This window comes from Haliotis asinina, chromosome 12 (genome assembly GCF_037392515.1).
Source record: "Haliotis asinina isolate JCU_RB_2024 chromosome 12, JCU_Hal_asi_v2, whole genome shotgun sequence".
NCBI lineage: Eukaryota > Metazoa > Mollusca > Gastropoda > Lepetellida > Haliotidae > Haliotis > Haliotis asinina.
This window is the reverse complement of record NC_090291.1, coordinates 33202294-33224218: the sequence shown is the minus strand read 5'-3', so window position 1 is coordinate 33224218 and position 21925 is coordinate 33202294.

Sequence of the window (21925 nt, the reverse complement as noted above, 5' to 3'; positions counted from 1 at the left end):
AGGTCACCTTGATACACCTGGCATTTTGACATCAACATGTTATAGGGCACATACACAAACCCTTCATCCGCAATTACGTTTTATTATTCGTAAATCCTTTTTCTTCTAATTGTTTTCAACATTACAGCACCTCAACAGAGGTTGTTAATTTGCACGAAGGGACGGAGCCATCCCGTGTTGCTTGAATTCCGGCAGGCAGGTTACTGTGAAATACTAACGTGACGTTGGAAGCAACTAGTCGGGCGCTGATAAATTTAACAAGGTAGTTAACCACTTAGCTGAAGCGGAGGTCTCGACCCAGGTCAGATTTAATACCCGACATCGCAGTGTTTGCGGGGATCGTTGCAGTTGATGGGTCACGTGACATGCGAGCAGACGATCTCCGGTCGTCAAGGTGGACTTCCGGAAACATCCAACATGGCGGCATGATAGACTATATTTGATTATATTTAATAAATGGCCCCGGATAAAGTCATATTTCCTGCCTTGCTTGGCATTGCATACAATAAGTGAATGTGTCATGGTGAAGATGGCATGGAGAAGTTATTTGAACAATGTTTACATTGTCCGTACCGCACCAGGTTGAAGGAAATACCTACGTTGGGGTCGTTTATGGGTTATGGTTATAATTGAATCGGAGATTAAAGGGGATGCTACTGCTAGTTGAATAAACCACCCATTAGCAGTGTGCTGGTATACATAACACGAAGATGGCATATCACACAGATCTACGCCTTGTCGTTCAACTTATCAGCCTAATTTCAAAATATTTGATCATGTTGCTCTGTAGCATTTATCCGGCCGGGATAACTCCTTGGAGATAAAAGCAAGGATGTAAAACAAACAGGCTCATTTCTTCATATATAAGTATGTTGATAGGGCGAGCTGGTTCATTATCAATCATTATTCTGACCACACCGAGTCTGAAACCCGAACGTGTGTTTCTAATGGTGGCAATCCAACTGTCAAATATCTCCTATACCTGGAACCAGACAGGAGAATTCTTTATCTTCATGCCATTATAACTCTAAATATTCTCGGGTAACCTTATCATAAATGTATTGGGGAAATATAGCATTCCAGCGTTCCTTTGCCTCGGAAAAAAACGATTTTCTGTCATTCTACAAATAATATTTACGGAGTTTGTGAACATTTCTGAAGAGCAATTCTTTGTTATCGTATGCTTAATTGATTAGTGTTATGAGAGATGATCCCGTTTAGAATACCCCAAACAATCATAGGCATGCTTTAACTAGAGTGCTTATGAATTTCGTATATGGTAGTGCTTAAATATTCAGAGAACGTTATTAATTATTTTTTAATACAGCGGTGGACAAAGGGTTGTAGAATGTTATTTATATGTTCGGTGTTCAAGTTGATTTGATGTACTGGGTTATGAAACCGGAAGCCACTGTTTTCAGGAGCATGAAAAATAATGATGTATATATCTCATATGTATGTACAAAACTCATTTGGGATTCCGGCTTAGGAGAGTGAGTGAGTGAGTGAGTGAGTGAGTGAGTGATAGAATTGGGTGCTCAGACTCCTTAACTTGATGTCATCGTATCCAGATTTTGTGGGAAATCGCGCACAGTATCTGTCATTGGTATGTGTAGTCAGCCTCGGCTGTTAACAGGCCTGTCATATAGCTTGACTACTGCCAAGCAAACAATCCACGCTGACAGGAGTACATGTGTGAGGGATGATATCGTTCACTAGACAGTCCTCTTGAAAACGTTGGTACAATTTGTGATGCTCATTTCTCGCATCCCCAGCCATACTAACGGCGAGTCTAACTCTGTGGTTGGAGCGTTGACTGTGTGGACACCATCGTTAGTGTCTATCTTCGTGATGAGGTTGTTTTTTCATGTCACTTTAAACCATAATATCTCACTCACTATTCAATATCCTTCTTATATATAAATCATTATCTTTTCAGTGAACCGCCCTATATCTGGAATATTGCTGAGTGCGGCGTAAAACTGAACTCATTCACTCACTAAACATTTTAAAAACCACATTGCCTCGATATATAATTTACAGAAGGTGCACTGTGTCCTATTCTCTCTGGGGTTCTAGCGTGGGTTCTCCACCGAGGGAGATGGTTGCCTGTTCTGTCAACGGTGTTAGGAGACGGTGCTTGTTTCTACCTTGCCTGGTGTTCGGCTTTAAATAATGGAATAAAACAATGACTGGTCAACTCAGTGTCAGTATCCTGTGACTGTGTGGGATAAACTGTAACGTTGTAGGTTGGTATGCTAGAGCTAACAAAGCACTATTTTAGTCAGGAATCGTACGTGCACACGCACGTACGCGCACGAACACGCATACAATCATGTCTCGAATTAAAGAATATCGTACTGTGTACACCCGCAATTTCACTCCATGTGACATACGAGTGAGTGAGTGAGGCTGTACGCCTGCTTTAGCAATATTCCAACAACATCACGGCGGAGCAAACCAGAAACGTGCTTCACGTAACGAGCGGACGTTTTAACCACCATGGTACCCTCCAGCCTCGAGTGCTAGACAAGCATCCGTAAGAACTTCAATATCATTGTTAAATTTAAAAGTCCAGTGAACCAGACGAGTAGTATCAAGACTCGTAATTTTATTTCATATTTTCCCATTTCAGTTAGACATAATGTTCACATCCAAATTATCGTCCAATCGTATTCTTCCAATATTGATGCGTTCATGTTCCATAGTTGTCAAATTATCCTATCGCTGATAATATCAATATACAGATTAAGATATACCAGATAGTTGCTCGTTTATCATTCGATGTCCGCTACGAGGACACAAAATTCGACCCTACATCTTACATCCCTGCAGCAAACGACGATTCTCTGAAGCCGAGCGATAAAGGCTGGCTAATGTTTTCACGTTTCCTTGCTATTATCTATTGAGCATATCTCGACCATTATTCAAGCGTTAGACTGATTTCCATTGCAAATCAAAATTTGATGTGAAGCATTAGTATGGAATATGCAGCCATAAGCCGTTCATCGCAATGTGAGATGACAGCATTAATTCGGCTAATGCTCCACAACGTTGCCTGCATTTCATCCCACATAACATAAACGGAACAGAATGCATGCTTGAAAATCGACATGAGTTTTAATATCGTGTGCGTATGCGTGGACACGCTTCCATTACGCGAGCCCGTCCAACTTACAAGACACTTTGTTGGGATGTCCGGGCGAAATATGGAAATACATCGGTACAGTCGCGCCAAATCCGCAGGGACTGTTTTGGGCAGATCACTTCTGACTGGGTCTCGGCCTTTGCGCCGCAATCAGACGTTACTGTCCTGTGCCATCTCAACTCTCTCGGTCCTCGAAGACGGCAAATTTGTAGGAATGCTCAATAACTGCCGCGGCTAGATGTCAGAGGGTCAATCGCCCGACATTTTATAAATAATCTTAGTGATTCCGGTGTCGAAGACTATGTCAATATAAGCAGCCCTTCGTTCGTCAACTGCGAGAGATGAGATATGCCATGCGGCTTTTGTGTGGACGGTCACATTTTCCGTCTAAATCTCGTTACGACCCCCAAATGTGCTACACAGTATTGATCGGGACGATCTCCTATAAAACTCGGCCTGATAATTGCTGGTGCGAGCATGCTTATGACACGGGATCAGTCCTCTTCATAAAAGACAGGCACGGCATACGGCCGCTGTCAGCGCGTGCGGGCTATCTCCCCTCATCGATCACATGATCACAGCGCGTGCAGTGACGTTTCCGCGCGCGCTGACCTCTCGACGGGGATGGCGGTGATCGTGCTAGGGAGTATGACCCCTGCTCCTGTCGAGTCGCTACGCCGCACAGCAGGCCGTTTTTGTGTCTAAGGATGATGTTTGTGTGTTTCTGGTCGTACAGTAATTGACAAGGAGTTATTGATACACTAGCCGTTGATAGAGAGCGACACTAACGACTGTATATCGGCATCTGCGAACTGAGGCCGACGTCATTTACAACCACGACCATAACGTAGCTCTACGTCAACGTGCTAGCGTTAAACACAATCGGAATCACAAATGGCACATTCTTAATAATACGTTCATGTCTACATCCTGTCATTATCACTCTGGTGAGATGAAATCCAACTAATTATCGTAATCAAATTCAAATCAGTGACGTTGACTGCTTCCAAATATTCTGAATTGTAAAACGAAAATTAAAGTGTGATGTTTGCCTTGAATAAGAGCATGTGTAAAAGCTAATTTTTAAACTCCAATGTGTCGAAAACAAACAAAAAAGGTTCAATATGCTGCATGTTGAATATTAACAATGAAATCGTTTAGCTCAATTTGCCTGGGTAAAACTGTCAATTTCAATTTGATGAATAATTTCTTCATTCGGAACCTCATTTTTGACGTGTTTTGCAGTTGCTGATGATATTGACAAAATAACCGTCCGTGGAAAGAATTTTGATTATTTGTAATTATGCCGCATTGATTTTTGTTTTTAAAATATTATTTAAAGGGTGACACAGTCTCGCAGCGATGTAGTTCTGGTAGTTTCCATGCAACATAAAGGCAGTTTTGCTGAATAATGCGTATCATGTTTATACAGATAATTTTATCATGATTTTGAAACGTTTGTGGCATATTTATGAAAGGCGGTTGGTTCTGTTGACAAGGCTGTGTTCCAAAGATGTCAAATATGATTATGTCATGTGTGCATTATGTACGAGGTCATCAGTCGTTATCCTCCGTTTATTGTCAAACTCCCGACAGGTATCATCTCATCTGAATTTCAAATTTCAGGTACGCCAGAGCAGGACTGTTATGTTATATGTGACAGTCGACGCTTCCCCCGCCCCTCCCCTCCCCCCCCCCCTCCCGAAATGTGATACCTGAAATGTGACATGTGATACACTACACGTTCTGCCCGAGGACTAATGCTTAGCAATGAATTGAAAATTAGCCCCAGGGAGACCAGAGATTCAGAACTGAACCTGATGAAATCTAGAAATGCTTTATTGAGTTCTTTAGCAGTGCAAAGAGTCTAAGCAGTAGGTAAAATAATATGGTTTCAGGGACTGGAAGACAAACTAGTTCTGCTCCCAGACTAATGCTCAGTGCCTGAATATATAATTTTAATAGTAACAATATTATCTTATATTGAAAAAGAGCCCCAGTGAGTTACTAGACTTGCTACATTTAATGCACAAGCACTGGATGGACGGCTAGGCAATACGTAAAAATATTGTAGTTCAGGGACTGTGAGACAGATTACTTCTACCCCGTGAAGGTCTTTTGCAAGAATAGATACTTGCTGTCATAGGCGACTAACGGGTTCTGCGCCCGGGACTTGGTTCATGACTGTCATTGTATCGCAGTTGTGCAGATCGATGAGGGCGGTGTATCTCACCCGACTGTCTGAAGCATTATCATAGTAAAAGATACTGATAGTGAAAATATGTGGAAAGAAAATAAAAAAAGTACGTGTAAATATGCTGGGTACTATATTTTACTATTTTACAAGATGGGCACATATACTGAGTAGTCAGTGGTTTTACGTCGCTTTCAGCAATATTCCAGCAATATCACGACGGGGGACACTAGAAGTGGACTTCCTATATTGTACCCATGTGGGGAATCGAACCTCTGTTGAACAGGTAAACAGGAAATACTAATATGTGCATGCATGCATGCGTGTGTGTATCAGTGAGTGAGAGAGAGTGTGTGTGTGAGTGTGTGTGAGAGAGTGTGTAAGTCAGTGTGTGTGTGAGTGTGAGAGTGCGTGTATGTGAGTGTGTGTGTATGTGAGTGAGAATGTGTGTGTATGTGTGTGTGAGAGAGTGTGTGAGTCAGTGAGTGTGTGTGAGAGAGTGCGTGTATGTGAGTGTGTGTGTATGTGAGTGTGAGAGAGAGAGTGTGTGTGTGAGTGTGTGTGTGAGTGACAGTGTGTGAGAGAGTGTGTGTGAGAGAGTGTGTGTGAGAGAGAGTGCGTGTGTGAGTGAGTGTGTGAGTGAGTGAGAGAGAGAGTGAGTGTGTATGAGTGTGTGTGTATGAGCGAGAGAGCGTGTGAATAAGAAATGAATAAGTACAGTATGCTAGGATCTGTGATAATATTGGTCCAGGTAAAGATAGATAAATGAACAGCTATGGTATGAGCAATCCAATAAAGCGTGAAGAACAAGGATAAAGACGAGGAAAAATAATATGTGTAGATGAAGAATATTACTGCCTGAACATTGTCATAATGATGTGTGTGGGACGAGGATGTTTAAGGGTTGGATGAGAGTGGTGCTGAGATGATATTATTATCAGATAATCAGTAAAACGAACAAAAGAGGAATATGAATATGTACTGTAATTTGAATACTACTATTATAAAACGCTGTGGTGATGAAGTGGAAGTTTGTTGGAAGAGGAGAAAGAAGATCACAATGATGCTATTGATGAAATCTCAAAATGGATATGTACAATGTGTTAAATACTATTGACTACAGGGATGTAGTAATGATGTGGAAGTCTGTAGGAAGAAGCGGAACAGTCAGTAGACGTGGACGCTGAGACAAAGAAGACGTGGACATCGACGGCAACGATAATAATCATAGCAGTGATACATGGGCGAAATGAGACAGATTAGGTCTGAATATCATGAAATATCCATTACGACAGCTCGCTTTGACACAGGCCACGAGCCTCACCTTTATCAAGGCAACGTCGCCGGGTTATATTGCGACTTTCCTGCAACCTTTGTATTTCCTTAAAGCATCTCCATTGTCCGGGCCGCGACCCTGACATGGCGTATTAACAAGGGCAAATGTGCCGTCATATCATTCATGAATAAAAGAACAAATTCATCAATTGCAGGAGACGTGATCAGACTAAGCAGACAATTTTTCAATCTTGCTGATGTACCATCAATTTCTTTGTCTCCGCCTAAAGGACAATAACTATGATATTGAATTAATTTTTTATGCTCTCAAAAGCCGCCATCTTGCAGTGTGTATTAATTCAAAGCCGGGCACGGCAAGGTTGTCGTTTTAACTCGACGGATAATGCCCGACTTACGATTCCTGTCCGACTTATTACACCGTGTTATTTATAACTTCATCTTGAATAATTATTGATGTTCTCATCGGATGGTCGTGTTAGCATACAATTGACATGGCCAAGGAACACTTTTCCTTTTCAATCGACTTTTCTTCAGTCAGAAGGAGCTTGATTTATGACAATCGACCATCAATGATTTCAGGCTTTGGCGACTCCCTGACATTTCTCGAAAATTATAACATTCTTAAATTAAATAATGGCAATCTGGTATGAGAAATGAACATATTTGTTTGACGGTTCTTTTCAGTGATAACGACTGAGTTCATCCTCCTAAATAAGCCGTCATGCAGGCTCGTAGTTGATGTAAATAGTAAAGCTTTAAATTTAATTAGATGAAAAATTGTATTCTATTTTTATTGATATGTATTTTTTTATTCAAGGATTATTGATTTCTTTTTTTTACTAGAAAGGAAAACATGTGCAGTTAAAATATTGCAGTTGTTCCCTTTGATGCTTGTTTCATATGGAACTGCGAACGGGAGCTTTGGGATTTTTATTTGAGAGGAGTTTTGAGACCCATGACAAATAGTATTTCAGAGCGGCCAGCATGTCCATTAAAGTGATTTAAACAAACCCAAAAGTTTGGAAGAAATTATATTTTCTATTATTTATGGGGACAGAAATTTAGTTTCAAAGGCATTCCGCATCCCGGATACCTCTTCTTCGGTTTGTAACCCAATTATGTCAACCCAATTCCTATTTCTGTGCTATTTGTAGTAAAGTGTACTCAGGGTGTCGATCCTACAGTAAACATTCCTTATTAGTGTAACTGACTCCCGTCAAAAGCAACATAGGACTCAAGTGACCAATATCAGTATCTTTATGTGTTATTAACTGTTAAGTTACTTATGGTTCTTCTGCAGGAGATCTTCATATTCAAGTAAAAAGATGATATAAATCACACAATCTGTGTGGGAAGATCGTACACACATCGAATTATTGGTAGTTCGACACACACACAGAGACAAAACGACAAAACTAAATCACAACGTCATATCGGGTGGCAGATTTTCAGATAAACAACGTTTACTGGATATTGGAACTTTCCAGATGTCACCAAAACGTTCGGATTTAAGTCCTTATTAATGAATGAACATACGCGTCGGATTTAAAGTAATCTGTGCTTTTAATGGTCTACCCACGCCCTAGTGGAGGCTGCGACCAAATCGTGATACCGGCTAGCCATCATATAGTCGCTAATTAAAGCAATGGTTCCCGCGTATTTGCACATAATGGTAACCGCGGAAATCAAACTTTTCTTGCCAAATCGCGGATTGTCGCTTACACAAGTAATTTCGCTGTGTCTAGAAAGACTGGGCGGACATGTACATTCGGACACACATCAAAGTTTCACGCGAAATATAGATGCACGCAGTGACCATAGTGACGACATCACACTACCGATCTCGCACAGCCACGTGATCCCATGCGAGACGTGACGTTACTTATTAACACTCAGAAGACAATGGGTTCAGTTCCTCTTCAAAGGTGCTGCGCTTTGTTGGATCGAGGGCCAATCAACATATTAATTTTCTTCACGGGGTGGTATCACTGACTCCGTCTTAGTTCTGTTTGAATAAATCCCCAAAGTCCGCGTCGACACGACCACGCGGTCCAAACCTAAATATGCAATTAAAACTCTATTAAGGGATGAACGCTCCACGTTTATCCTCCGGAGTGCGCGAAACATTCCAACTACATCTTTCTCCCGTTTAAGTAATTCACTGGGGTAATTATTTGTTTTAAAAGGTAAACAATCACGAAATATGTGTAAATTCCAAAGACGACTCCGGGTGAAAACTAAAAAGTACAAATAACATTTTCCGTTATGGTGGTTCAGGCGGGCCATGAGTCATTGGGTTCGCGGAGGGATCCGACATTCCTGTATAGGTGGTGCTGTACAAATTGTAATTGTGGTCCGTACTGTGGATCTAAGTTTTAATCCAAGACCTCCCTCCCTACCCATCTCGACCATATTTGTCTGCTATTCCAGCAGGTCGGTGTTGTTTGAGGATCATGTCTAGATCAGAAAATTTCTCTCTTTGACAGTCGTGGACAAACTTTGTATGCTGGCCGCGTGTTTGTCGCTGCTACTTGCCATGTTGTCTCAGACTCATAATGTGTGCCTTGAACGAAGTCGCACAGGTTGACCACGAGTTATGGCCCCTAGTTTAAGGTCGCGTGTCGTCACTATTGCACATTACTATGTCACGTTTAAATAGTTGTTACACTGTTGTGGTTAATATTCCTCGTAAATTAATAACAACGGTTATTAACTAAACGCTCGAGCTAACACGCACCAGATCATCTGATTAGGATGATAACCGTGGTTGTGCATCATAGGATATAAATAATAAATCACCTGGCAGATGAGTGTGATGTGAAAATCATATTTATCATACTATCAAATTATTTGTCATATGTGTATTTCTAAGCGCATTCAATTTAGGACAATAACTCATACTGCATAATCTATTAAATATCACTTATTGAGGCAGAGAGATGGCTCGTGTGAAACTTAGTAATATTAAAAAAAAAATATTTATCAATTTTGCATAACCGGGCGTTATTCACAGTATTCATAAATCGAACATTGCAGGACATGTGAATCAATTGATTAAAAGCAGTGGAAACATAATAATGTCAATAAATATTTAATTTTGAATCATAAGCTCACTAATTTACTTGAATAGAACACTGAGATGATGTATTCAAGTAATAGTTACAACCAAGGTGTGTCCAAAACGACATGATTGATTGCGTGGGTGAGTGAGTGAGTGAGTGGGTTTTTAAAGCCGAAATGAACAACATGTATTTGAAAGAATTCTTCATAACTATATGAACACTGTCGTGGTTTGTGTTCAGGTATACGTATGACAGTGGTCTGTGAATAGTCGTGTCTTCCCTAGACGATCCAGTGACTGACACTAAGAACATCGAAATCCACGCATTTGGGACACCAGGATGTGCATAAACCAGACCACCGCGCGATCCCGTTAGTCACCTAAGACAATCATTGTTCGCTGAAGACCATTTCTAACCCTGAAATAGGGGAACACTATTATGCAAACTCAATCAATTTACGAGTTATTGAATACTGTTTGTCAATTTCTTTGTCCATATATGTGATGTTTTTCATTTTTCTAACTGAAGATCCTTTTTTCGTTATTCTCGTTTCTTTTGACGGTCAGTGTGTTATTCACAATTGATGTGTTTCCATCGAACGCCTTCTTAAAAGGTTAATACAAGTATAATGTACCAAACATTTCATTATTCACAGAATTATGAAAAAATGTCATATTGTAGGTTTGCTAATCACAGAGCTTTGTCAACGTCAAAGAATGATACTTAATCGCGCACTCTGTGCTAAATTCTCCTCAATCATGCATTTTTCATGTCCTTTTTTGATTTATATTCCCTACCCATATCTATAGTCTCGCATAACTTTAAATAATTCACTTTGTTGTTCTGCAATAAGAGACGACAGGGGATTTACCTCGGTATTATTTAGTTTTCAAATTCCCCTGCGGCAGTCATGTTATTTCGCGGTCAAAAGATTACTATTATCATTCAAAAATAATCCAAAACATCGGATTTGTGCGTTCGATTGTGTATACCAAGCCAGTTATGCATGTCGAGGTCTAGGGTTTCTGATCAATTCACTGCAAGAAATGTGAGAAGTTAACTTGCTTATATTGATCGGGGAAAACTAAACAAATAGGTATAAATACGCCTCCTGTGTTTTCTCAATACAAAAATAAAACAGCGTTCCTTGTTTGGGGACAGTCAAACACTGTCAAGCGTCATTAAACGTACCTGTATCAATACAGTGTTAATGACAAAGTGTTATCATTACGTTGTAATTTGTAGTGTCAAAATACAAATCTACTTGATGCAATTACTGATTTAAATGATGAAGTAACGTTGCATGTCTTCTGATGATGAGAACCTGCAATATATTGTCTCCAAATCATGTTTTTCTAATCCTGTCCTTAATCAAATTCTAAATTCTTGATGATTGTGGACACGTCATCCCTCTTCACTTTACCCTTGATATTTGTAACTTTTGTTTAGAATTTTGCACACAAAAAATAGTAAAAGAGATATCCTTCTTGAATATACTGTTACCTCTATTCGTCATATATTGTGCTTTAAGCGCTGATACAACCTCACCCTGTGGGAAAATTCTCGGAAAATTTTAGACTTAGTTGTATGATCCCCATGGAGGTGAGATTGATAATACGACATCCAATGAATGAGGGAAAAACAAAGCTGACCCGGATATTGGCGCCGTAGAAATATTAGCATCATTATAATAATAAAATCAACAGTGATTTCTTCTCTGAATCAGTAATTGTGTAATTGTATTGACAATGTATTCATAAATGCAATGCTATTGTTATGAATTTCATTTTACTTCTGTCCTCATACATGCTTCCCGACTGTATGTTGCTTAGTAGACCGAGAATGGGGATGCGCAATGCCGGGCCATACCTCATCTGAGTTTTGATGAAGAGAAAACTTTCTCCTTCATCAGTGTGTGACTAAAGTTGGTCTGTCTTCTGTCTGTCTGTCCATACAGACCCAGAGACCAAACTCCGAGGTCTCAGGCATAAACGCACGCGTGCATTTTAACATAGACTAACGCTTAGCCTCTGAAAATATATAATTTTGATCGAAACAAATAATTCCATTTTAACTTGAAAAGGAGCCCTAGTGTCTTGGGAGACTTCTTGGGGGAAACCAAGGCTTGCTTCATTTGGGTACCTCGTTAGGATGAGAGAGCCACAATAAACTCGGTGCGCCTAGTGGCAGCAAGAGTTGTATACTCCCCAGGGAGTTGAGATTGAAATACGATGTGCTGTTGAGACTAACATCCAGTGATCGAGGGAAAAATACCAGCGCCTTGAGCATGCACTGGTGCATGGATTTGTGGGCTATATAAATATACTATATCTATATCTTTTTAGTTTTGTAAAAAGGGCTGAATAATGTGGTTCAGGGATTGTGACTGATTTTGACCTTTCTCGTAAAATCTGTGGAGCCCCACTCGTCGGTTAATTGGCCATATAAAATGCATGCACATCATTGTCTGGTAATCAGACAAACAAAAGTCATATCAGTGCAAATGTTTATTGAAATAGCAGACGTTGCTCTCCGTTATATTGTCGTCGGAATGGTCAAATATGAGAACGTTGCCACACTTATCATTAAGCCATATACTTGAGTTACCACTCGAAGTCGCTACTATCGTCCAGTGGAACTCCAAATTGCTGTTAGGCACGGCTGCTGATGGTGAAGAAAGCGTCCATCCCCGACGAGAAGTCATAATTAGCAACTTGTGGCCCTTGCGTTTCTTCCCGATGCTCTCAACCCTCTGCCAACACAGAAATCAAGGTTAATATAGTGACAATCAAATTTCAGAAATAGTATCCTTATCTGATCTTCCCGATATCCATATAAACCATCACGCACCTGTTTGAGGCGTGGGATTACTCACGCCGCCATCTTGGATTTCATGCTCCGACATTTTGGCTTTTATCCCTGAAAATTGTTGTTATGTAAGATCGGACCGGCCCCCGGGATTTAAGGAAATATAATAGCTGGTCGTTCAGACCGTGTCATTTTCAAAGGTGGACTCGCGATTCGCTTGAATGATAAACGTTCGAAATGCCTATAAATCCACCTCGACCAGCTTTATTACATAACTCTTTGGGGTAGGGAGAGGTAGGGTGGGGGGTAAGGGAAGGGTCGTACTCCCCCAGATTGACGCGAGATGTATTAGATATCCCAACCTATAAACCCCTACATAATTGCACCCACAATTCCACCGAGGGGCCATCTTCGGACCCCCCGCCACGTGAAGTCCCAAATTCAACCGACTCGTATATTACTTTGACACCTATTGATAACAAGAGGCTAGCGTTAATAGATTTTCCTGTTACTGAATATGGGCTATGCTGTAAATCAAGCATATTTATTGGTTTAACTACGAGCTTCAGAAAACATGACGGAGCTGACGACTTTGGCAACGTCAAAAAGAATCTAATTTGTTCTGATGAATTACAGGCTTACGATCTACCACTACTTGAGTCCTGTTAGACTAACTCTTGGTCTCTGAATGTAAATAATTTTGAGAGAAACAAACCATTTTTTTCAAACCGAAAAGGAGCTCGAATGGGATTGAACATTCAGAGCGGGAGGAAATCTAGCCTTGCTTCATGTAGAGCTTTAACACTCCACAAAGGGCTGGGCTGAAGGGGACATATCATCATAACATTTTTAGTTTCAGTCATATATAACCCCGATAATTAAATATATCCATTCGTAATATGTTAAAATGATCTTGTGATGATGATGATGATGATGATGATGATGATGATGAAGAAAAATAGTATCTTCATTTTCAACTTTAGTTAGGCTGCTCCTGGGTTATTCGCTGGTGGGGAGAGGGGGCGGGGAGACAAATTTGACAGTAACACATCCTGCCCGTTAGGACTGAATAGTGGTGGATGGACGGACGGACGGACGGACGGACGGACCTTGTCCCATGGATGAATGATTTATAGTGATGAAAAGGAAGACTGTCACTTAGCTGGATGAAAGAACCGAAGGATGAACAGAAAGACACTAATCTCAGGAGATAATGGAACCATCACCACTCACCAACCCGCATGGGCAAATGTTTTATAATAATAACCTTTGTAATTTGATACACTGGTCATACCGACCAAAGACCATTTGTCCAGCGGGTCACGTGCCATATTTAAAGTACATTATCTGTGATGAAAGATAATACTTATAGCAGCCATTCGCAAGATCTGTTAGATCTTGGGTGGTGTGCGTGCGTGTGGCGTTTGGGAGGGTGGGTGGAGTTGGGGAGGGGGAGAGGGATGAGGGGTTGGGATCATGGAATCATTTGGCAACATAGATAAGCACTTTCATATATCACTCCTCTTTCCCGGAGCATGTTCTCTGTTGAATGAGTAGAACATATGCAAGAAGCGACATTGTCGATATCTTGGCATTTGTAAATGATCTTCAAGCATTTTTCTTAAGCTAATGTCATATATATTGCCTTAAGTAGTTGCCCATCTGTACGTACAGGCGGCGGGTTTCGAAAAGATAGATGGTGCATAGGGATAAAATGGCCTTCATCGATATCACATTAAGTGAAATGGGGCACGGGCGCCCGAGGCATCCAAGACGCCGCAATTCAAACAATACAGTTGACGCCGCTTGGGGCGCCTGTAGTCTGTGGCCATGAGTTCGAACCCTGGCTTGGTTCGATTACGTTTCCAGGGTTTTCATTATCTTACCGAACTCATAGTGAGTTAAGTGAGTGAGTGAGTTAAGTTTTACACCGTTTTTTAGCAATATCCCAGCAATATCACGGCGGGGGACACCAGAAAATGGGCTTCACACATTGTACCCATGTGGGAATCGAACCCGGGTCTCCGGCGTGACGAGCGAACGCCTTGACCACTACGTTACTCCACCGCCCCCGAACTCATAGTTTTCACCATAGTGATAAAGGATTGGGGCCTGCCTGTTTGACTTCAGGCTTCCTCCAGGCTGTCAGGTAGCCTAGTGGTTAAAGCGGCCCCTCTTCTCGTCGGAGACCCGAGTTCGATTCCCCACATGGATTCAATGTGTGAACCCCCTTTCTGGTGTCCATCGACATGACAATGATTGAATATTGCTGAAGATTGCGTAAAGCGTGAGTCGTAAAGCGTGAGTCGTAAAGCGTGAGTCATAAGACCTGAGTCGTAAAGCGCACCATAAGTTATTAAACTCACTCACTCGGACCTCCTGTCAATGTTAAGTGGATTCGCCGTAATATTACAGGAATATTGCTGGCGGTGTTTGATTATTGATCCACACTTGGCGCCCACGAAGAAAGATCATGTTCATGTCAAAGGTGGGACCTGGCTTGTGGCTCACATTATCAACCACCAATTTTGCTGAAAATCGATTATTTACATATCGTGATATCGCTGAAACATTGCTGTCATTGATATCAATTATAATAACTATAATTAATGTTCTCCAAGAACACCTCCTTGAGACGCTCATTTGCACTATTGAACTGATGTCAACAGCTTTTCACGTGACATCGAGTGACCTCTGACCTGATATCAAATTACTGCTACAGACAAAGACCTTTCATCTACCATCTCCTCGTACGCGACAACGTCGACTCATCTCATGTAATCGTCAACGTTGCGACCCTTCTCTCCCCAGTACTCTTTATTGAAGGACGTCATGCGGGCCAAACGGACAATATTATCAGATATCGTTGTCACAAAGAAACCAGAACGACATTAAAGCTCTACTTAATATCATAACGTCATAATTAAATCCTTCCATTGCATATAATATCAATTTATTGGGGTTATGTGTGACGATGGGTTAATGTTTCACAATACTCGTTAAAAGGAGAAATGACAAGGTTTTCCCTTTCCCGAACACCTGGTGTTATCACAGATTTTCATTTAGTTCAGTTTTTTTTTACGCCATAATGATGGAAAATGTTTAGTCTTTGGTACTGATGTTTTGTGTACCAAAAACATGTTTTCTTGTTTTAATGTAAATAATTTAACGCCTCAGTCAGTAATATTCCAACTAAATGCCGGTGGTCATCGAATTCAAATTGTGTCTAGTCAGGGACCATATATTGGTATATGGTCTCTGGTTTAGTGTTTATTTTTCTGACTCACCAATCTCTTCTTTAAAGAAAACAATATTCTTACGGGCTGACTCAATGTTCTGACGAGAAAATAACGTTACGTCGTCATGAACGATATCCAGAGTTCAAAGATCCCAAAGGTTTATAACTGAATCTGTTTTATGTAAGCCAAGGTTTCCAATCAGCCCATATAATACGTTTGATAATAAAACATAAATGTTTTGATGATGTAAGAAATGAAAGCACGTGTTTGGATATTAGGGATAAAATAATCTGGTTTTAGTAGACAATAATTGAATCCAATCAGGACTTTGATTTCTATATGCCGCATGTGTGATTGAAACCAATGTAAGACTTGCATTACTCGCTTGCAGATGTCGACATCAAACATCATGGCGTCTTCCTTTACGTAATCTGTTTACATCCGGATCGTTGTAACGAGACATTGCCCTTAATTTCAGATGTTTTCCAACCCCTAGACGCGCTTTCAAGTCGTTTTACCAGCTACGACTACCATATATAATTATGTTACGACATCCGACTTGACGAAATGGCTGACAGATATTTTATGTATAATTTGCTATTGAACCACTTGTGACATTTACAGCACAGTAATTAGTGCCCGTCGCTGTCCCGGCCCCCAGGGACGAAATTAGTGGAGGTGCTTTGGATCCGTCTGACAAAACGCTGTGTTCGACTCGGATATAACACTGTAAGCTATACGCATACAATAATCGCTTTTCTATTTAAATGTTTGTTTTGACAAATACGCTGCATATACCCCGACCCCTACCGCCTAGCCCCTTATCCCCCCAATCCCCACCGCCCACGCCACAGATGGTTAGAGGATGAGCAAACTTTTTTAATGATCAACGAAGTCCATGGTCACATGCGGTGTTCCGTTTCCACCACAAAACATAGTTCGAAGGCGCGGATGGTTATGATGGTGATATGACGGTGAGACTGATAGGATGACCGATATCGCTCCGCGGTTTAGGGAGACGCTAATCTGACACGGAGGAAGAACAGGACCCATCGTGCGATTCTGATTAACTTAATACGTGTTCTTTTATCAAATTGATATAAACTGCACACAAAATGCACAAAAGGAACGATGCATGGGGAGTTCGAATTACCCCCTATTTGCCTCGATACAACGTCGTGAAGGTTTATATGATTTAGTAATGCACCACTGAGCTTGGACTCGGTACACTGTGCTTCCAATTCTAAGAATGTTGTTCTTTTTAAGTGTGAGAATGCCCAACTTGTCATTTGTTCTCTTGACCGAAAAAAAGAAAATTCGATCCCTCCGAACTATTCGCGGCGGGAACATGTTGGTAAAACCTCTTCTATGCCCGATCTGCGTTTTTATGTCATTGCAACAATGGACATGGTCTTAGAGAAACCTTTATGACAAAATCCATGAAGAGACTGATTGAGCGATATCGTGTTTCAGTTTAATTACACAAGGAAGGCTTGACGTTTCTACATGATGAATATAAACAGAGAAACATCATTCCCAACAATATAATACGCTGATAGCGGCATCATGGCCCAAGTGCCCATAACATTGATTAGCCTGATATATTTATTAATGACAAAACTGATGGTGGAATTATATCCGATCACGTACAAAGGGCGAGTTAATGCTAAAAGCATGATATCTGTACATCATAACCTCTCCTTGTCATGGTCATATTAAAACATTAGCGTGCATAACAAATTAAATGGAAGTAGTTATAATGTTAACTCTAATAGAAGGAAAACCCGTTGTCGTGAATGTTGGTATTGGGTTGTCATTTTGTATTCTGATGCTAACAAAATGTGTGTGTGGGCGTGCGCAGGTGCTTGCTGGTGTGAGACTTGGTGTGAGTATGAAGCAGTGTTGACGTGAGACTTGATGTGTCAATGAAGCAGTGTTAATGTGAGACATGGTGTGACAATGAAGCAGTGATGATATCAGACCTGGTATGACAATGAAGCAGTGTTAACGCGAGACTTGATGTGTCAATGAAGCAGTGTTGACGTGAGACATGGTGTGACAATGAAGCAGTGATGATATCAGACCCGGTGTTACAATGAAGCAGTGTTAACGTGAGACATGGCGTGACAATGAAGCAGTGATGATATCAGACCTGGTATGACAATGAAGCAGTGTTAACGCGAGACTTGATGTGTCAATGAAGCAGTGTTGACGTGAGACTTCGTGTGACAATGAAGCAGTGTTTGTGGAAGACATCACTTTTCAGGAAATAATGTAGAAGGTGTACATGGGATTCGTGAAGACGAGTGAGTAGGTTTAGTTTTACACCGCACTCAGCAATATTCCGGGTATATGGCAGCGGTATGTAAATAATCGAGTCTGGACCAGACAGTCCAGTGATCAACAGCTTGAGCATCGAACCTGACCACCCGATACCGTTAATCGCCTCTGACCACAAGCATAGTCGCCCTTTATGGCAAGCATGGATTGCTGAAGGCCTATTCTATCCCGGACCTTCACGGGTCTCGTGAAGATGACTGTATGACCAATGGCACTACAACTTATGAATAAACGATACGGACAGCTCATTATGATGCACCAACTCTGCATGGTAGATAGGAAAATGCAGATATTCCATAGTGACAGACAGTCACGACATGGCGATTGCATATCGGTGGACTTGGTGTAGTCCCCAAGAGACACAGAATCATATATATTATGTCCGCTGACGTCTGCAAAACACGAGTCTGTATATCATATGATGTCTTCCAAAGTCGGCAACACACGTGTCTGTAGATGAGATGATATCCGCTAAAGCCGTGAAGACACGTGTCTATATATGACATGATATCCTCTAAAATCGACAACACACGTGTCTGTATACTATCATCATATGATGTCCAATAAAGTCGGCTAGACAAGTGTCTGTATATCATATGATGTCCTCTGAATTCGGCCAGACACGTTACTTTATGTCACACTAAGGTGATAAACAGAGCGGCGCTACGAAAACCTCAGTCACTCCGACGGGAAGAAAATCTGATTGAAGGTGCTATACGAAGGCGTGTTAGGTGGCAGTATTGTATCATCTTGATGCATACAATATCACTTGACATGTATCAGCTGACAAACACAGACATCTCAAGTGAACCAAGCAGCAATACTCAAGGAACACAACAACTTGATACTTACATGAATTAACGCACACTGGGTTTAAAACAGTGCGCAATTAAAATGCATAGTAGTATGCAAGTGACACAATGCTAGTCAACCTCGCTGCTGGGTTTAGCGACGGGACATGTCATCTAGTGCAGCGCATAATTTCACTAGAGAAGAATGATGTGCCAGTCAGTTAACATCGTGTTTGCATATTTCGGATTGTCAACTGGGAGTAAAAATGGCAATATAATGCTGAAGATGATGTAGCTGATGAAGATGGTGTTGCTGTTGTTGATGGTGATGGCAATGATAATGATGAGTGAGTGAGTGAGTGAGTTTAGTTTTACGCCGCACTCAGCAATATTGCAGCTATATAGCGGCGGTCTGTAAATAATCGAGTCTGGACCAGACAATCCAGTGATCAACAACATGAGCATCGATCTGCGCAATTGGGAACCGATGACACGCGTCAACCAAGTCAGCGAGCCTGACCACCCGATCCCATTAGTCGCCTCTTACGACAAGCTGAGTCGCCTTTTATGGCAAGCATGGGTTGCTGAAGGCCTATTCTACCCCGGGACCTTCACGGGTCTGATAATGATGAAGGTATGATGAAGATGATTGTATTGTTGTTGATGATGATAATGACGACAGTAGTGATGAAGAAGGTATGATGAAGGTGATGTGGACGACGATGACGACGACGATGATGATGATGAAAAAGAAGATGAAGGTGATGTGACGACGACGGCATATTCATTAAAGTAACGCCTGACAGATAAAGAATTCGAACAAAACCCACTGATTAGAACTAAGTTATGCATTAACACCCAGTACAGGAAAGGTTTACACATAATGAAACGGATGTAAATGGATAAAATGAATTAAATCAGCAAAAAATATTCTTATTAAAATCAGAATAATTTCCGTTCAGTTAGTTATAAACATTGAGTAAACAGCCCGCCCCTTTCACAAAAGAGCTTTATGAGAATGTATTCATATCGCCTGATAAGCGTGTTTGGTGAAGTGAACCCTTCTATTAGATAAAGATACACTACACGTTAGCCTATGGGAATGTAACATAAAACCAACAGGCTTTGCTTAGTCTGGGAAGTCAATTTTCATAGAATACCTCATATATATAACTGTCACGTTACCGGACATCTCAGACACTGTTAAGATGATATAATTATGCGATTGATCGTTTTTTTTCGTTTTCACCGTAACGGACTATAATCAGAACTTAAATCGCCCAATGGCATTTTGCTCCGGCGAGTCAACTTAGTCGCGATATGAACAAACGACCCATTGTTATCATTCATTCTCCTTACAAAGAATTGTATTTTACAATCTAATTATATTCTAGAAAGGTCACTACTGATAATGGGTGTCAGATTGCTTTAGTAGTTACTCGATGAACATTTTAGAAGTTTGATAATTAGTAAATATGAAATAGAATTATCGAATTTCAGTCCATTTCGATATGTTGAATGGGAACATATTACATTAATGGGAAAAGACGGCGTCTCCGACAAATTTCATGGCCGGATAAAAAAACGGAGAGATCCATGCGGGTAAACAAACTGCCTTTGAGGTTATCCAAAATACTGTCTGTACATCTAGAATGTGAATGATAGGTGCTAGTGAATAACTGAAATTCACTAACTACATCACCCTATCATGATTAAAGCTTTTGTAGGCATGAAGCTTTTAGTGAGTATGAACCTATGAAGGTCTGGGATAGCAACATTGGCCTTCTGTTACCCATACTTGTCAAGAGGGTTACTGTGAAGGTCTGGGGTAGCACACTGGCCTTCTGTAACCCATACTTGTCAAGAGGGTTACTGTGAAGGTCTCTGATAGCACACTGGCCTTCTGTAACCCATACTTGTCAAGAGGGTTATTGTGAAGGTCTGGGATAGCACATTGGCCTTCTGTAACCCATGCTTGTCAAGAGGGTTACTGTGAAGGTCTGGGATAGCATATTGGCCTTCTGTAACCCATACTTGTCAAGAGGGTTACTGTGAAGGTCTGGGATAGCACATTGGCCTTCTGTAACCCATACTTGTCAAGAGGGTTACTGTGAAGGTCTGGGATAGCATATTGGCCTTCTGTAACCCATACTTGTCAAGAGGGTTACTGTGAAGGTCTCTGATAGCACACTGGCCTTCTGTAACCCATACTTGTCAAGAGGGTTACTGTGAAGGTCTGGGATAGCACATTGGCCTTCTGTTACCTATACTTGTCAAGAGGTGACTGACGTGATCGGTGGTCAGACTCACTAACTTGGTTGGCACAAGTAATCTTAAAGGCTTGGAGCATTGCTCACCATATCAATCACTGGTTTGGCAAGATTTAATAATGTACAGGTCGGCTTATTCTGCTGGAACCTTTGAAGATCTGGGTTAGAACTGATTTGCAAGAACCCATGCTTGTCAAGAGGCGACTAAGGGATTCGGGTGGTCAGACTTACTGACTTGGATGACACTAGTCATCGATTCCCAGTTGCGCAGATCGAAGCTCATGCTGTTGACCATTGGATTGTCTGGTCCAGGCTTGATCATTTACAGACCGCCGCCATATAGCTGGAATATTGCTCACTCACTCACTTATTTTGTCAGATAAGATAAGTTATTTATGTTTTTTTTTTTGTCAAGACAACATATTTGATGCATTGCATTCCATGAAGGATCAGTGTCAGTATTCTATAAACCACAAATGCATAGTGGATACAAAAACATAGAAGTACACAGATACATTCCGCATATAAATGGTGTCCTAATGATGCATATTGTAACGATTTCACGTATTCGTAAAACACAACATTTATTTATAATTGTAAACACACTTAGAATAAAAAGTTAAGCGCCACACACTATATTTTGCCAATATGTTGTCTGATGGGAAATCTTTCAGAGAAAAACAGCGATAATAATTTGGTTTGGTACTTTCAGTTTAAAACACAACCATTACTGAAATTATTTTTTACTTTCAACAGGATGTATGCCCTTTTTGAGAA